Source organism: Coregonus clupeaformis, unplaced genomic scaffold (genome assembly GCF_020615455.1).
Source record: "Coregonus clupeaformis isolate EN_2021a unplaced genomic scaffold, ASM2061545v1 scaf0616, whole genome shotgun sequence".
Lineage (NCBI taxonomy): Eukaryota > Metazoa > Chordata > Actinopteri > Salmoniformes > Salmonidae > Coregonus > Coregonus clupeaformis.
The window spans coordinates 167,501-183,480 of NW_025534071.1; positions in this window are offsets into that span (position 1 = coordinate 167,501).

The following is a 15,980-nucleotide window of genomic DNA, read 5'->3' on the forward strand; positions in this document are numbered from 1 at the left end:
GATTCCGGTGCCGCAGGTGATTTCCTGGATGTAACCTTGGCTAAGGAACTTAAGATCCCTACCCAACTACTTCCTCAACCCCAGGCAGTTACAGCCTTAGATGGCAGACCTCTGGAACCAGGAAAGGTTACCGAGGCGACTCAGTCCCTGCGACTTACCATCTCTCAACACCAGCAGGAGGAGACCTTCTATCTCATTGACTCTCCCGAGTATCCTATTATCCTGGGTCACCCTTGGCTATGCAGACATAATCCCCAGATCGACTGGCCTACGGGCACCATTCTAAGCTGGGGTCCCGCCTGCCAACTCACCTGCATGCTTCAGAGTCCCTCAGCCCCTAGTACCCAGTTTCAAGAGTCTGTTGACGTCTCCCGAGTCCCCAGTGTTTACCATCGGTTCAAGGCAGTGTTCAGCAAGGCCCGGGCTACTTCCTTACCGCCTCATCGCACGTATGACTGTGCCATTGATCTACTCCCTGGGTGCTGCCCTCCTAGAGGTCGGATCTTTTCCTTGTCCTCCCCGAGCACGCAGCTATGGACACCTACATTAAGGAGTCCTTGGCAGCCGGCCTCATCTATGCCTCTACTTCCCCGGCTGGGGCGGGCTTCTTTTGTTGAAAAGAAAGACGGGGGTCTTAGGCCTTGTATTGATTACCGGGGACTCAACAAGATCACGGTTCGGAATCGATACCCCCTTCCTCTCATGGCCACTGCTTTTGAGCTGCTTCAAGGGGCTTCCATTTTTACTAAGCTGGATCTCCGCAATGCTTACCATCTCGTGCGGATCCGGCAAGGAGACGAATGGAAGACGGCGTTCAACACGCCCACGGGGCACTATGAATATCGGGTGATGCCGTTCGGGCTCACCAATGCCCCCGCAGTATTCCAAGCCCTGATTAATGATGTTCTCCGGGATATGCTTAATCTGTTCGTCTTCGTGTACCTGGACGATATCCTCATCTTCTCGAGGTCACTGAAGGAGCATGAGGGGCATGTTAGCAGGGTTCTCCAGAGGCTCCCTTGACAATCACCTCTACGTTAAGCCTGAGAAGTGTGAATTTCATGTTTCTCAGACTCAGTTTCTCGGGTTTATTGTCACTCCTGGGCACCTAGAGATGGATCCCAAGAAGGTCAAGGCGGTCCACGATTGGCCCACACCTGCCACGGTCAAGGAGGTTCAACGGTTCATTGGCTTTTCTAACTTCTATCGGAAGTTCATTAAGAATTTCAGCTCGGTGGTAGCCCCCTTGACGACGCTTACCAAGGGAGGAGGGACCAAGATTCACTGGGGTCCGGGAAGCAGCAGGGGCCTTCGAGGATCTCAAGCGCCGCTTCACGTCTGCTCCGATTCTGGTGACCCCTGACCCAGAGAGACCTTTCGTGGTGGAGGTGGACGCCTCAGAGGTGGGGGTGGGAGCCGTCCTGTCACAGAGGGGTGCGGATGGGAGATTACACCCTTGTGCCTTCATGTCTCGTCGCCTGTCTGAGGCCGAGCGCAACTACCATGTGGGGGATCTAGAGTTGCTTGCGGTTAAACTGGCATTGGAAGAGTGGCGCCATTGGCTTGAGGGGGCTCAGCACCCTTTCCAGGTTCTCACAGACCACAAGAACCTGGAATATCTCCAACAGGCTAAGCGGATGAACCCTCGGCAAGCACGATGGTCCCTTTTCTTTAATCGATTCCAGTTCCTCCTGACTTACCGACCTGGCACCAAGAACGTCAAGCCGGATGCTCTGTCTCGAGTCTATTCTCCCGGGTTACAAGAGAAGCCCTTGGCATCGATTATTCCGAGGTCTAGGATCGTCGCACCTCTTCAGTGGGAACTAGAAAGAGGGGTACGAGAAGCTCTTGTCCAGGAGCCCGATCCAGGCGGTGGTCCTGCCGGTCGCCTGTACGTTCCTCTCTCTGTGCGGGGCCGCGTCTTGCAGTGGGGTCATGAGTCGCCCTTGACATGCCATCCAGGCAGTGCTCGCACACTGGAGTTCCTCCGACGGCGGTTTTGGTGGCCGTCCATCAAGAAGGACGTGCAGGTCTATGTTGAGGCCTGCCCTGTGTGCAACCAGGGAAAGTCGACACGCCAGCGACCCCAGGGACTGCTCCATCCCTTACCTGTTCCTCGAAGGCCATGGTCACACCTTTCTCTGGACTTTGTTACGGGACTTCCTCTATCCCAGGGCAACACCGTCATCCTAGTGGTGGTAGACCGGTTCTCTAAGGCTGCCCGGTTTATTCCCCTGCCCAAGCTGCCCTCGGCTAAGGAGACTGCTGAGCTCCTCATGAACCATGTCTTCCGGATATTTGGTATTCCCCTGGACGTGGTCTCTGACCGAGGTCCCCAATTCTCGTCCCGGTTTTGGGGGGCCTTCTGCAGGCTTGTTGGGGCCACAGCCAGCCTATCGTCGGGGGTTCCATCCAGAGTCTAATGGCCAAACGGAACGGATTAATCAGGATCTGGAGACCACCCTGCGGTGTATGGCGGCCAGTAATCCCACGTCTTGGGCCACCTATATCATTTGGGCTGAATATGCCCACAACACCCTCCAGTCCTCAGCCACCGGATTGTCCCCCCTTCGAATGCCAGTTCGGTTACAACCCTCCATTGTTTCCAGAGGAGGAGGCGCAAGTTGGTGTTCCCTCGGCCCAGCGCTTTGTCCAACGCTGTAGGCGGACCTGGAAGAAGGCCAGGCGTGCCCTCCTTCGGACCTCCCAGAGATACCAAAGTCAGGCTAATCGCCACCGCCGGACGGCCCCTAGTTTCCGAGCTGGTCAGAGAGTTTGGTTGGCCACTAAGAACCTGCCCCTCCGGGTCGAATCCAGGAAGCTTTCCCAGAGATACATCGGGCCTTTCCGCATTGCTAGAAAGGTTAACCCTGTGTCGTATCGTTTGGTTCTCCCTCGCTCCCTTAGAGTTAACCCCACTTTCCATGTTTCACTCCTTAAACCTGTCTTGTCTTCTCCCTTTGCCCCCCACGCAGACCCCCGCCACCTCCCAGGATCATTGACGGCCAGCCAGCCTACACAGTCCGCCGGATACTGGACTCCCGGAGGGTCCAGAACTCTCTGCAGTATCTGGTGGACTGGGAGGGCTACGGGCCAGAGGAGCGCTCCTGGGTTCCAGCCAGGGACATCCTGGACCCAGGTTTGATCCGAGATTTTCGCACCCTGAGGCCAGGGTGTTCTGGAAGGAACGTCAGGAGTCGTTCCTAGAGGAGGGGGTCCTGTCAGCTTCCTGCCTCCTGTTTGTCTCCGGGCCTCTAGAGGTCATCTGTGTTCCCCTCTGCCTTAGTTCTTCCTCATGTGTCCTAATTAGCTTGATCCAGGTCACCTGTGCCTTGTTTCCCCTTGTGTATCTTAGCTGTGTGTTTTCCCCTTGTTTCTCACTTGGTTATTGCGTCCTGACTATGTGTCTCCTGCTTTGTCCCACCGTGTCTGTCCTAGTAAGTTGTTCAAAGTTATCTTTAGTTTGTTTTTCTCCCCTCGTGGAGTTGTTTTGTTTTGCCTCCTGTTTTGGAACATTAAATCTACTTGCCTGGAGTATTGCCTTGGGTGTTTCATTTGGGTCCTACAACACCTCCTCTGTGGCTAAGGGGTAGTACCCCCAGCTCTCTACATCTGAGACCGGAGTTTCTAGCCCGGCTTGTGACACTATAGTCAATAAGTCACTCAATATCCAGGAGTTCCAGTAGGAGTTCTATAGTAACTAAGTCACTCAATAGCCAGCAGTTACAGTAGGAGTTATATAGTAACTAAGTCACTCAATAGCCAGGAGTTCCAGTAGGAGTTCTATAGTCACTAAGTCACTTAGTAGCCAGGAGTTCCAGTAGGAGTTCTATAGTCAATAAGTCACTCAATAGCCAGCAGTTCCAGTAGGAGTTCTATAGTAACTAAGTCACTCAATAGCCAGCAGTTACAGTAGGAGTTCTATAGTCAATAAGTCACTCAATAGCCAGGAGTTCCAGTAGGAGTTTTATAGTCACTAAGTCACTCAATCGCCAGGAGTTCCAGTAGGAGTTCTATAGTCAATAAGTCACTCAATAGCCAGGAGTTCCAGTAGGAGTTCTATAGACACTAAGTCACTCAATAGCCAGAAGTTCCAGTAGTAGAAGTTCTATAGTCAATAAGTCACTCAGTAGCCAGGAGTTCAAGTAGGAGTTCTATAGTCACTAAGTCACTCAATAGCCAGGAGTTCCAGTAGGAGTTCTATAGTCACTAAGTCACTCAATAGCCAGCAGTTCCAGTAGGAGTTCTATAGTCACTAAGTCACTCAATAGCCAGAAGTTCCAGTAGTAGAAGTTCTATAGTCAATAAGTCACTCAGTAGCCAGGAGTTACAGTAGGAGTTCTACAGTCAATAAGTCACTCAATAGCCAGGAGTTCCAGTAGAAGTTCTATAGTCAATAATTCACTCAATAGCCAGCAGTTACAGTAGAAGTTATATAGTCACTAAGTCACTCAATAGCCAGGAGTTCCAGTAGAAGTTCTATAGTCACTAAGTCACTCAATAGCCAGGAGTTCCAGTAGGAGTTCTATAGTCAATAAGTCACTCAATAGCCAGGAGTTCCAGTAGGAGGTCTATAGTCAATAAGTCACTCAATAGCCAGCAGTTACAGTAGGAGTTCTACAGTCAATAAGTCACTCAATAGCCAGGAGTTCCATTAGGAGTTCTATAGTCAATAAGTCACTCAATAGCCAGGAGTTCCAGTTGGAGTTCTATAGTCAATAAGTCACTCAATAGCCAGCAGTTACAGTAGGAGTTCTACAGTCAATAAGTCACTCAATAGCCAGGAGTTCCAGTAGGAGTTCTATAGTCACTAAGTCACTCAATAGCCAGGAGTTCCAGTAGGACTTCTATAGTCACTAAGTCACTCAATAGCCAGCAGTTCCAGTAGGAGTTCTATAGTAACTAAGTCACTCAATAGCCAGGAGTTCCAGTAGGAGTTTTATAGTCACTAAGTCACTCAATCGCCAGGAGTTCCAGTAGGAGTTCTATAGTCAATAAGTCACTCAATAGCCAGGAGTTCCAGTAGGAGTTCTATAGTCACTAAGTCACTCAGTAGCCAGGAGTTCCAGTAGGAGTTCTATAGTCACTAAGTCACTCAATAGCCAGAAGTTCCAGTAGTAGAAGTTCTATAGTCAATAAGTCACTCAGTAGCCAGGAGTTCCAGTAGGAGTTCTATAGTCACTAAGTCACTCAATAGCCAGGAGTTCCAGTAGGAGTTCTATAGTCACTAAGTCACTCAATAGCCAGCAGTTCCAGTAGGAGTTCTATAGTAACTAAGTCACTCAATAGCCAGGAGTTCCAGTAGGAGTTCTACAGTCAATAAGTCACTCAATAGCCAGGAGTTCCAGTAGAAGTTCTATAGTCAATAATTCACTCAATAGCCAGCAGTTACAGTAGAAGTTATATAGTCACTAAGTCACTCAATAGCCAGGAGTTCCAGTAGAAGTTCTATAGTCACTAAGTCACTCAATAGCCAGGAGTTCCAGTAGGAGTTCTATAGTCAATAAGTCACTCAATAGCCAGGAGTTCCAGTAGGAGGTCTATAGTCAATAAGTCACTCAATAGCCAGCAGTTACAGTAGGAGTTCTACAGTCAATAAGTCACTCAATAGCCAGGAGTTCCATTAGGAGTTCTATAGTCAATAAGTCACTCAATAGCCAGGAGTTCCAGTTGGAGTTCTATAGTCAATAAGTCACTCAATAGCCAGCAGTTACAGTAGGAGTTCTACAGTCAATAAGTCACTCAATAGCCAGGAGTTCCAGTAGGAGTTCTATAGTCAATAAGTCACTCAATAGCCAGGAGTTCCAGTAGGAGTTCTATAGTCAATAAGTCACTCAATAGCCAGGAGTTCCAGTAGGAGCTCTATAGTCACTAAGTCACTCCATAGCCAGGAGTTCCAGTAGGAGTTCTATAGTCACTAAGTCACTCCATAGCCAGGAGTTCCAGTAGGAGTTATATAGTCACTAAGTCACTCAATAGCCAGGAGTTCCAGTAGGAGTTCTATAGTCAATAAGTCACTCCATAGCCAGGAGTTACAGTAGGAGTTCTATAGTCACTAAGTCACTCAATAGCCAGGAGTTCCAGTAGGAGTTCTATAGTCACTAAGTCACTCAATAGCCAGGAGTTCCAGTAGGAGTTCTATAGTCAATAAGTCACTCAATAGCCAGGAGTTCCAGTAGGAGTTCTATAGTCAATAAGTCACTCCATAGCCAGGAGTTACAGTAGGAGTTCTATAGTCAATAAGTCACTCCATAGCCAGGAGTTACAGTAGGAGTTCTATAGTCAATAAGTCACTCCATAGCCAGGAGTTCCAGTCAGGTCAAATATGTCTGAAAACAGACACTAGAAATAAATGGCTTAAAACCCTCACGTTGTCCTAGGGTCAAAATGACCCGCCACTGTGTTGAACCAACTTTATTTAATTTCTATATTTTTTGGATCATTTGTGAGAAGGAGGCAGTGATACTTTCTTTGAAGTATCACTGCCTCCTTCTCACAAATGATACCAAAAATATAAAAAATTAAATAAAGTTGGTTCAACACAGTGGCGGGTCATTTTGACCCTAGGACAACGGGAGGGTTAAGACAGTCAGAGATGATGGCTGCCTACCAAATGGCATCCTATTCCCTATATAGTGCACTACATTAGACCAGAGAATGGCATCCTATTCCCTATATAGTGCACTACATTTTACCAGTTAGTCTATCTCTGTGACAGTATAGGATCCATACAGTTTAATACATAGGATCAAACGTGGTCCTCTGTAGCTCAGCTGGTAGAGCACGGCGCTTGTAACGCCAAGGTAGTGGGTTCGATACCCGGGACCACCCATACACAAAAATGTATGCACGCATGACTGTAAGTCGCTTTGGATAAAAGCGTCTGCTAAATGGCATATTATATTATATATTATAAACTGCTCATTCCACAGCCAGTCATTCTACTAATACTATTAGGAAGAAGAGTGAATAGATTGATGGGAAATGCAAAGCACATCCTTTCAAAAGCACTTGTGATGTACAGAAAGAGAGAGAGAGAGAGAAGGAGAGACAGGAATCTCGGCAAGGGGCCTCATCAGTGTGTTTGTGTGTGTGTGAGTGTGTGTGTGTGTGGAAACTCAGTGAAGTAAGAGAACTTTCAAAGCCACTCTTGTCTCATCACGCGCCTGTGTGTGTGTGTTTGTGTTACACGCGGTTTTAAATGTGTTTGAAAGTGTGTGTGTGTAGGTAATTATGTGTAAATGTGTCTGCCTGTGTCTGTGGCGTGTGTTTTAAGGGTCCAGAAGTGTGTGTGTGCTTCCGTGTGTGTTTCCGTGTGTGTGTGTGCTTCCGTGTGTGTGTGTGTGTTTCCGTGTGTGTGTGTGTTTCCATGTGTGTGTGTGTTTCCGTGTGTGTGTGTGTTTCCATGTTTCTGCCTGTCACAGCTTGTCAGTGTGTGGGGGATGACACGCCTGGCATTCCTGTCATTTCAGTTCCTCAGTTTGAAACAAAGAGAAAATAACTGAACTACAGTCTCTGTATCCGGATACATTATACCAGACATCTGTTACACACAAACACAAAACACACTCCCTTTTCCCAGTTTCTCTCCCTTGAAACATTATATAACCTAAATATTGGTACACACTATCTGTGTCGCCTATTCCCTTAATAGTGCACTACTTTTGACCAGTCCTATGGCACTATGTAGGGAATAGGGTGCCTGTAGGGGACGCAACCACTATGTGCTGCACTAAACAGAACAGGAGAGAGAGGGACTGCATCACAAGGCTATCTGACCTTGCTACTTAATGTGACACAAACAAAACACACACAATCTTAGCTCTCTCTCTACCCACTAACCTCCCCCCGTCCCCCCTCACTCCAAATCTGTCTCTTTCCTGCTCCCCCTCCCTCCCTCCCTCTCTCTCCCCCTCCTCCCCTCTCCCCCTCCTCCCTCTCTCCCTCTCCCCCTCCTCCCTCTCTCCCTATGACACATATTCTAGTGAGTGTCCATATAAAAGCTTTTTATAGTCCTCTGGGCAGCTAGAAATCAATACCTTTTAACAGTACAAACATGGAGTAGGCATTAACACAGTCTCTCTCAGACACACGCATGCACACACACACACACACACACACACACACACACACACACACACACACACACACACACACGATGGTAAACAAACAAGCTGGACACAACCCTATTTCCCTGTCTCTATCGTCTCTATCTCTCCATCATGCTCTAACAGACACTTCCTATACACCTCCTTCTGTCTATCTACATCCCCCTCCTCTCTCTCTCTTCCCCTCCTCTGTCCCTCTTCCCCTCCTCTCTCTCTCTTCCCCTTCTCTCTCTCTTCCCCTCCTCTCTCTCTCTTCCCCTCCTCTGTCCCTCTTCCCCTCCTCTCTCTCTCTTCCCCTCATCTGTCCCTCTTCCCCTCCTCTCTCTCTCTTCCCCTCCTCTGTCCCTCTTCCCCTCCTCTCTCTCTCTTCCCCTCATCTGTCCCTCTTCCCCTCCTCTCTCCCCTCCTCTGTCCCTCTTCCCCTCCTCTGTCCCTCTTCCCCTCCTCTCTCTCTCTTCCCCTCATCTGTCCCTCTTCCCCTCCTCTCTCTCTCTTCCCCTCCTCTGTCTCTCTTCCCCTCCTCTCTCCCCCTTCCCCTCCCCTCTCTCCCTCTTCCCATCCATCTCTCTCCCCTCCTCTACTCTCCTATTTTGGGTGATAGTGTCAGCTAGAGAGTCAACTAGAGAGTCAGCTAGAGAGTCAGATAGAGAGTCAGCTAGAGAGTCAGATAGAGAGTCAGATAGAGAGTCAGATAGAGAGTCAGAGAGAGTCAGCTAGAGAGTCAGCTAGAGAGTCAGCTAGAGAGTCAGCTAGAGAGTCAGATAGAGAGTCAGATAGAGAGTCAGCTAGAGAGTCAGCTAGAGAGTCAGCTAGAGAGTCAGCTAGAGAGTCAGATAGAGAGTCAGATAGAGAGTCAGATAGAGAGTCAGTTAGACAGTCAATTAGAGAGTCAGCTAGAGAGTCAGATAGAGAGTCAGCTAGAGAGTCAGATAGAGAGTCAGATAGAGTCAGCTAGAGAGTCAGTTAGAGAGTCAGATAGAGAGTCAGCTAGAGAGTCAGATAGAGAGTCAGCTAGAGAGTCAGCTAGAGAGTCAGTTAGAGAGTCAGATAGAGAGTCAGCTAGAGAGTCAGATAGAGAGTCAGCTAGAGAGTCAGATAGAGAGTCAGCTAGAGAGTCAGCTAGAGAGTCAGATAGAGAGTCAGATAGAGAGTCAGATAGAGTCAGCTAGAGAGTCAGTTAGAGAGTCAGATAGAGAGTCAGCTAGAGAGTCAGATAGAGAGTCAGCTAGAGAATCAGCTAGAGAGTCAGATAGAGAGTCAGCAAGAGAGTCAGATAGAGTCAGCTAGAGAGTCAGCTAGAGAGTCAGTTAGAGAGTCAGATAGAGAGTCAGTTAGAGAGTCAGATAGAGTCAGCTAGAGAGTCAGCTAGAGAGTCAGATAGAGAGTCAGCTAGAGAGTCAGATAGAGAGTCAGATAGAGAGTCAGCTAGAGAGTCAGATAGAGAGTCAGCTAGAGAGTCAGATAGAGAGTCAGATAGAGAGTCAGATAGAGAGTCAGTTAGACAGTCAATTAGAGAGTCAGCTAGAGAGTCAGCTAGAGAGTCAGCTAGAGAGTCAGATAGAGAGTCAGATAGAGTCAGCTAGAGAGTCAGTTAGAGAGTCAGATAGAGAGTCAGCTAGAGAGTCAGATAGAGAGTCAGCTAGAGAGTCAGCTAGAGAGTCAGTTAGAGAGTCAGATAGAGAGTCAGCTAGAGAGTCAGATAGAGAGTCAGCTAGAGAGTCAGATAGAGAGTCAGCTAGAGAGTCAGCTAGAGAGTCAGATAGAGAGTCAGCTAGAGAGTCAGATAGAGAGTCAGATAGAGTCAGCTAGAGAGTCAGTTAGAGAGTCAGATAGAGAGTCAGCTAGAGAGTCAGATAGAGAGTCAGCTAGAGAATCAGCTAGAGAGTCAGATAGAGAGTCAGATAGAGAGTCAGATAGAGTCAGCTAGAGAGTCAGCTAGAGAGTCAGTTAGAGAGTCAGATAGAGAGTCAGTTAGAGAGTCAGCTAGAGAGTCAGCTAGAGAGTCAGATAGAGAGTCAGCTAGAGAGTCAGATAGAGAGTCAGCTAGAGAGTCAGATAGAGAGTCAGCTAGAGAGTCAGATTGAGAGTCAGCTAGAGAGTCAGATAGAGAGTCAGCTAGAGAGTCAGATAGAGAGTCAGATAGAGAGTCAGATAGAGAGTCAGATAGAGAGTCAGCTAAAGAGTCAGATAGAGAGTCAGATAGAGAGTCAGTTAGAGAGTCAGCTAGAGAGTCAGCTAGAGAGTCAGATAGAGAGTCAGCTAGAGAGTCAGATAGAGAGTCAGCTAGAGTCAGATTGAGAGTCAGCTAGAGAGTCAGATAGAGAGTCAGCTAGAGAGTCAGCTAGAGAGTCAGATAGAGAGTCAGCTAGAGAGTCAGCTAGAGAGTCAGATAGAGAGTCAGCTAAAGTGTCAGATAGAGAGTCAGCTAGAGTCAGCTAAAGAGTCAGATAGAGAGTCAGATAGAGTCAGATAGAGAGTCAGCTAGAGAGTCAGAGAGTCAACTAGAGAGTCAGCTAGAGAGTCAGAGAGTCAACTAGAGTCAGCTAGAGAGTCAGCTAGAGAGTCAGATAGAGAGTCAGTTAGAGAGTCAGCTAGAGAGTCAGATAGAGAGTCAGATAGAGAGTCAGATAGAGTGTCAGATAGAGAGTCAGCTAGAGAGTCAGAGAGTCAACTAGAGAGTCAGCTAGAGAGTCAGCTAGAGAGTCAGATAGAGAGTCAGTTAGAGAGTCAGCTAGAGAGTCAGATAGAGAGTCAGATAGAGAGTCAGATAGAGTGTCAGATAGAGAGTCAGCTAGAGAGTCAGCTAGAGAGTCAGCTAGAGAGTCAGATAGAGAGTCAGATAGAGAGTCAGATAGAGAGTCAGCTAGAGAGTCAGTTCGAGAGTCAGTTCGAGAGTCAGTTAGAGAGTTAGCTAGAGAGTCAGTAAGAGAGTCATAAAGTCAGCTAGAGAGTCAACTAGAGAGTCAACTAGAGAGAGCTAGAGAGTTGTCTACAGTCAACTAGAGAGTCAGTAAGAGAGTCATAAAGTAAGTTAGAGAGTCAGCTAGAGTGTCAACTAGAGAGAGCTAGAGAGTTGTCTACAGTCAACTAGAGTCAGAGAGTCAACTAGAGAGTCAGTTAGAGAGTCAGCTAGAGAGTCAACTAGAGAGTCAGATAGAGAGTCAACTAGAGAGTCAACTAGAGTCAATACCCCTCACCCCTCAATAACCCTCACCCCCTCACCTTTCAATACCCCTCGCCCCTCACCTCATAACCTCCCCCTCCTCACCCACTAACCTCACTCACTCCTCACCCCAATCCTTCTATAACCTCCCCCTCCTCACCCACTAACCTCACTCACTCCTCACCCCTCACCTCATAACCTCCCCCTCCTCACCCACTAACCTATCTCACCCCAATCTGTCTATAACCTCCCCCTCCTCACCCACTAACCTCACTCACAACCTCCCCCTCCTCACCCACTAACATCTCTCACCCCAATCTGTCCATAACCTCCCCCTCCTCACCCACTAACCTCTCTCACCCCTCACCCCAATCTGTCCATAACCTCTCCCTCCTCACCCCTCACCCCTCACCCCAATCTGTCCATAACCTCTCCCTCCTCACCCACTCTGCTCCTTTCCTAGTCAACACAATGTAACAGCTGGTGTCTACCACCATTATTAAGGTAGCACCATATGGCAGGGCAGGGTTGCCGGGGTGTGTGTGTGCGTGTGTGTGTGTGTGTGTGTGTGTGTGTGTGTGTGTGTGTGTGTGTGTGTGTGTGTGTGTGTGTGTTTCTCTAGATCGGTTTGTGTTTGTGTGTTAGAGAGTAAACGTGTATCTGTCTTTATCTGTTCACATGTGTGTGTGTCCGCTGTGTGTGTGTGTCCCTGCGTGTGTGTGTGTGTGTGTGTGTGTGTGTGTGTGTGTGTGTGTGTCTGCATCTGTGTGCTTATGAGCGTGTGTGTGACAGATGTTGATCATAATTTAATCCACTGGGGAGATTTCCGTCCCTCTATATACTGCCAGCATCCCAAATGGCTCCCTATATTAGTGCACTACTTCTGCCCAGGACCCTATAGGCCATAGTGCACTATATAGGGGATAGGGAACCATTTGGGATACAAGAGTAAAGCTGCTTTTCCAATCAGTCCCTCTAACAGCAGCAGGACAGCCCCTTTCCTCCTCATCCTCATTGAAACACACCAATTATGGGAATAACACGGCGTAGATAGATCCTATTGGACACTATTCACCTATACATCTCATCTCCATAGATAGATCCTATTGGGACACTATTCACCTATACATCTCATCTCTATAGATAGATCATATTGGACACTATTCACCTATACATCTCATCTCTATAGATAGATCCTATTGGACGCTATTCACCTATACATCTCATCTCCATAGATAGATCCTATTGGACACTATTCACCTATACATCTCATCTCTATAGATAGATCCTATTGGACACTATTCACCTATACATCTCATCTCCATAGATAGATCATATTGGGACACTATTCACCTATACATCTCATCTCCATAGATAGATCCTATTGGACACTATTCACCTATACATCTCATCTCCATAGATAGATCCTATTGGACACTATTCACCTATACATCTCATCTCCATAGATAGATCCTATTGGACACTATTCACCTATACATCTCATCTCCATAGATAGATCCTATTGGACACTATTCACCTATACATCTCATCTCCATAGATAGATCCTATTGGACACTATTCACCTATACATCTCATCTCCATAGATAGATCCTATTGGACACTATTCACCTATACATCTCATCTCCATAGATAGATCCTATTGGACGCTATTCATCTATACATCTCATCTCCATAGATAGATCCTATTGGACACTATTCACCTATACATCTCATCTCCATAGATAGATCCTATTGGACACTATTCACCTATACATCTCATCTCCATAGATAGATCCTATTGGACACTATTCACCTATACATCTCATCTCCATAGATAGATCCTATTGCACACTATTCACCTATACATCTCATCTCCATAGATAGATCCTATTGGACACTATTCACCTATACATCTCATCTCCATAGATAGATCCTATTGGACGCTATTCACCTATACATCTCATCTCCATAGATAGATCATATTGCACACTATTCACCTATACATCTCATCTCCATAGATATATCCTATTGGACACTATTCACCTATACATCTCATCTCCATAGATAGATCCTATTGGACACTATTCACCTATACATCTCATCTCCATAGATAGATCCTATTGGACACTATTCACCTATACATCTCATCTCCATAGATAGATCCTATTGGACACTATTAGGCTTGGGCGGTATATATTTGTCGCTACTTTTTAAGTAAATACCTGCAGTATCAACTTGTGCAATACGTTAGCAGATAAAGCAGATTGCGTTGTTCATTTCACCGGTCACATTATTTGACATTACGAAGCTCACCGTAGTTCCCCAGAACAGTTGACCCAGTCACGTGTTTGTTTGTTAATAGCGCACCAGGAGAAAGTGGGAGCAGGTGAGTCCAGCTGTGTAATGTCAGGAGTCACTGTCACGGTTTCGGCCGAGGCTGCTCCTTCTCCTTGTTCGGGCAGGCTTCGGCGGTCGTCGTCCCCGGAGTACTAGCTACCACCGTTCGATGTTTCATGTTTGTTTGGTTTTGTCTGGTTGTACACCTGTCCCTTGTTAGTGTTTGATTTTGTTTCCTATTTAGTTATCGTGTGTTGGGTCAGGTGTTATGTGTGATTATTATTGTCAGCTGTTTGCCTTCGAGGAGTTTCCTCTCTCGTTTGTTTGTATTTCGAGAGTTCGCACTGCGTGCGCTTTTTCTTGTTTTTTCGCACTGTGTGTTGTGCGTAATTTGTTCGTGCCGCCCGGTTGGGTTGGCGACTCATTCCTGTTTTGGAGTTACTAAAGTCTGTTGAAGAACACCCTTGTTCCTGCGCTTGATTCCTGCACCACATCCACACGCAGCACTCTGACAGAATCACACATCACACTATGGAATCAGCAGGAGCAGCCGCGCCAACGGACATGATGGAAGACCGTCTTCGTGGGCAGGAGGACAGGATCAACCAGATCGGTCACGCCCTGGATCAGGTGATGAACACTCTCCACCGATGGGAGACCAGCGGGGTACCCACGCCCCCACCTACCGGACCATCCCCATCGGTCAGTCCTCCTGTCCCCCTTCCGGAACCCAGCGGGATTCGGCTCTCCCTCCCGAGGGCGTACGACGGCTCCGCTGCCGGGTGTCAAGGGTTCTTGCTGCAAGTGGAGCTCTACCTCGCCACCGTACACCCGGCTCCCTCGGGACACGAGAGCGTCTCCGCCCTCATCTCCTGTCTCACCGGCAAGGCGTTGGAGAGGGCCAACGCCGAATGGAGGGGAATAGACGCCGCTACTGTTACCTATGCGGAGTTCTCCCGCCGCTTCCGTGCCGTGTTTGACCATCCACCGGAGGGGAAGGCGGCGGGGGAGCGTCTGTTCTACCTCCGACAGGGGATGAGGAGCGCACAGGCTTTTGCGTTGGAGTTCCGGACTCTAGCGGCAGATTCAGGGTGGAATGAGCGGGCCCTCATAGACCACTTCCGCTGCAGCCTCCGGGAGGACGTCCAGAGAGAGTTGGCGTGCAGGGATACCACGTTGTCGTTTGACCAACTGGTCGACATGGCCATTCGGCTGGACACCCTGCTCGCTACCCGTGGGACGTCCCGGGTGGGGTTGCCCATTCCACCTTCCAGCACCTCCGAGCCGAGCCCTATGGAGCTCGGAGGTGCTGGCGCTAGGGAACGGAGGAGTAGGAACCCGAGGGGGCCGTCCCTGCACCAACTGTGGCCGTGGAGGGCACACCGCGGCTAGGTGTTGGGGATGGTCTCCTGGTGGAGGTGAGGTCAGGCCAGGCATTGGGGAGTCCTCCCAGGTGAGTAGGCGCCCTACTTACCCAGAGCTTTCTGTCGTTCACCTAACCTTGCCTGTTTGTTTTCCACAGGTTGCACCTCGTTCCCAGCATAAGGCGCTGGTAGATTCAGGCGCAGCTGGGAATTTTGTAGATCGCCAGTTCTGTGTAAAGTTAGGGATTCCCCTCCGTCCCGTTGATAAGCCTTTCCCTGTACATGCCCTAGATAGCCGTCCGTTAGGATCTGGGTTGATTAGGGAGGTCACAGAGCCTCTTAAGATGGTGACGCAGGGGGGTCATGAGGAGACGATTCAGCTCTATCTGATTGACTCTCCTGCGTATCCGGTGGTACTGGGGCTTCCCTGGTTAATTACCCATGACCCTACTATTTCGTGGCGAGAGAAAGCTCTTACAGGGTGGTCTGCTCAGTGTGTGGGGCTGTGTCTGGGTGTTTCCATAGGGGCGACCTCGGTGGAGAGTCCGAATCTAATGCCAGCACTGCAGATTCCCCCTGAGTATGAGGATTTGAAATTGGTGTTCAGTAAGACTAGGGCGGCGCAGCTACCGCCTCATAGACAGGGGGATTGTGCGATAGATCTCCAGTCAGGAGCAGCCCTCCCGCGGAGCCATGTGTATCCCTTGTCCCAAGAGGAGAGGAAGGCAATGGAAACTTACATCGCCGAGTCTCTGAGACAGGGATACATACGGGCCTCCACTTCACCCACTTCCTCAAGCTTCTTTTTTGTGAAGAAAAAAGATGGAGGTCTGCGCCCGTGTATTGATTACCGCGGTCTTAATCAGATTACAGTGAAGTATAGCTATCCACTTCCTCTGATTGCGACTATGACGGAGTCATTACACGGTGCTCAGTTCTTCACAAAATTGGATCTTAGGAGCGCATATAACTTGGTGCGCATTAGAGAGGGCGATGAATGGAAGACAG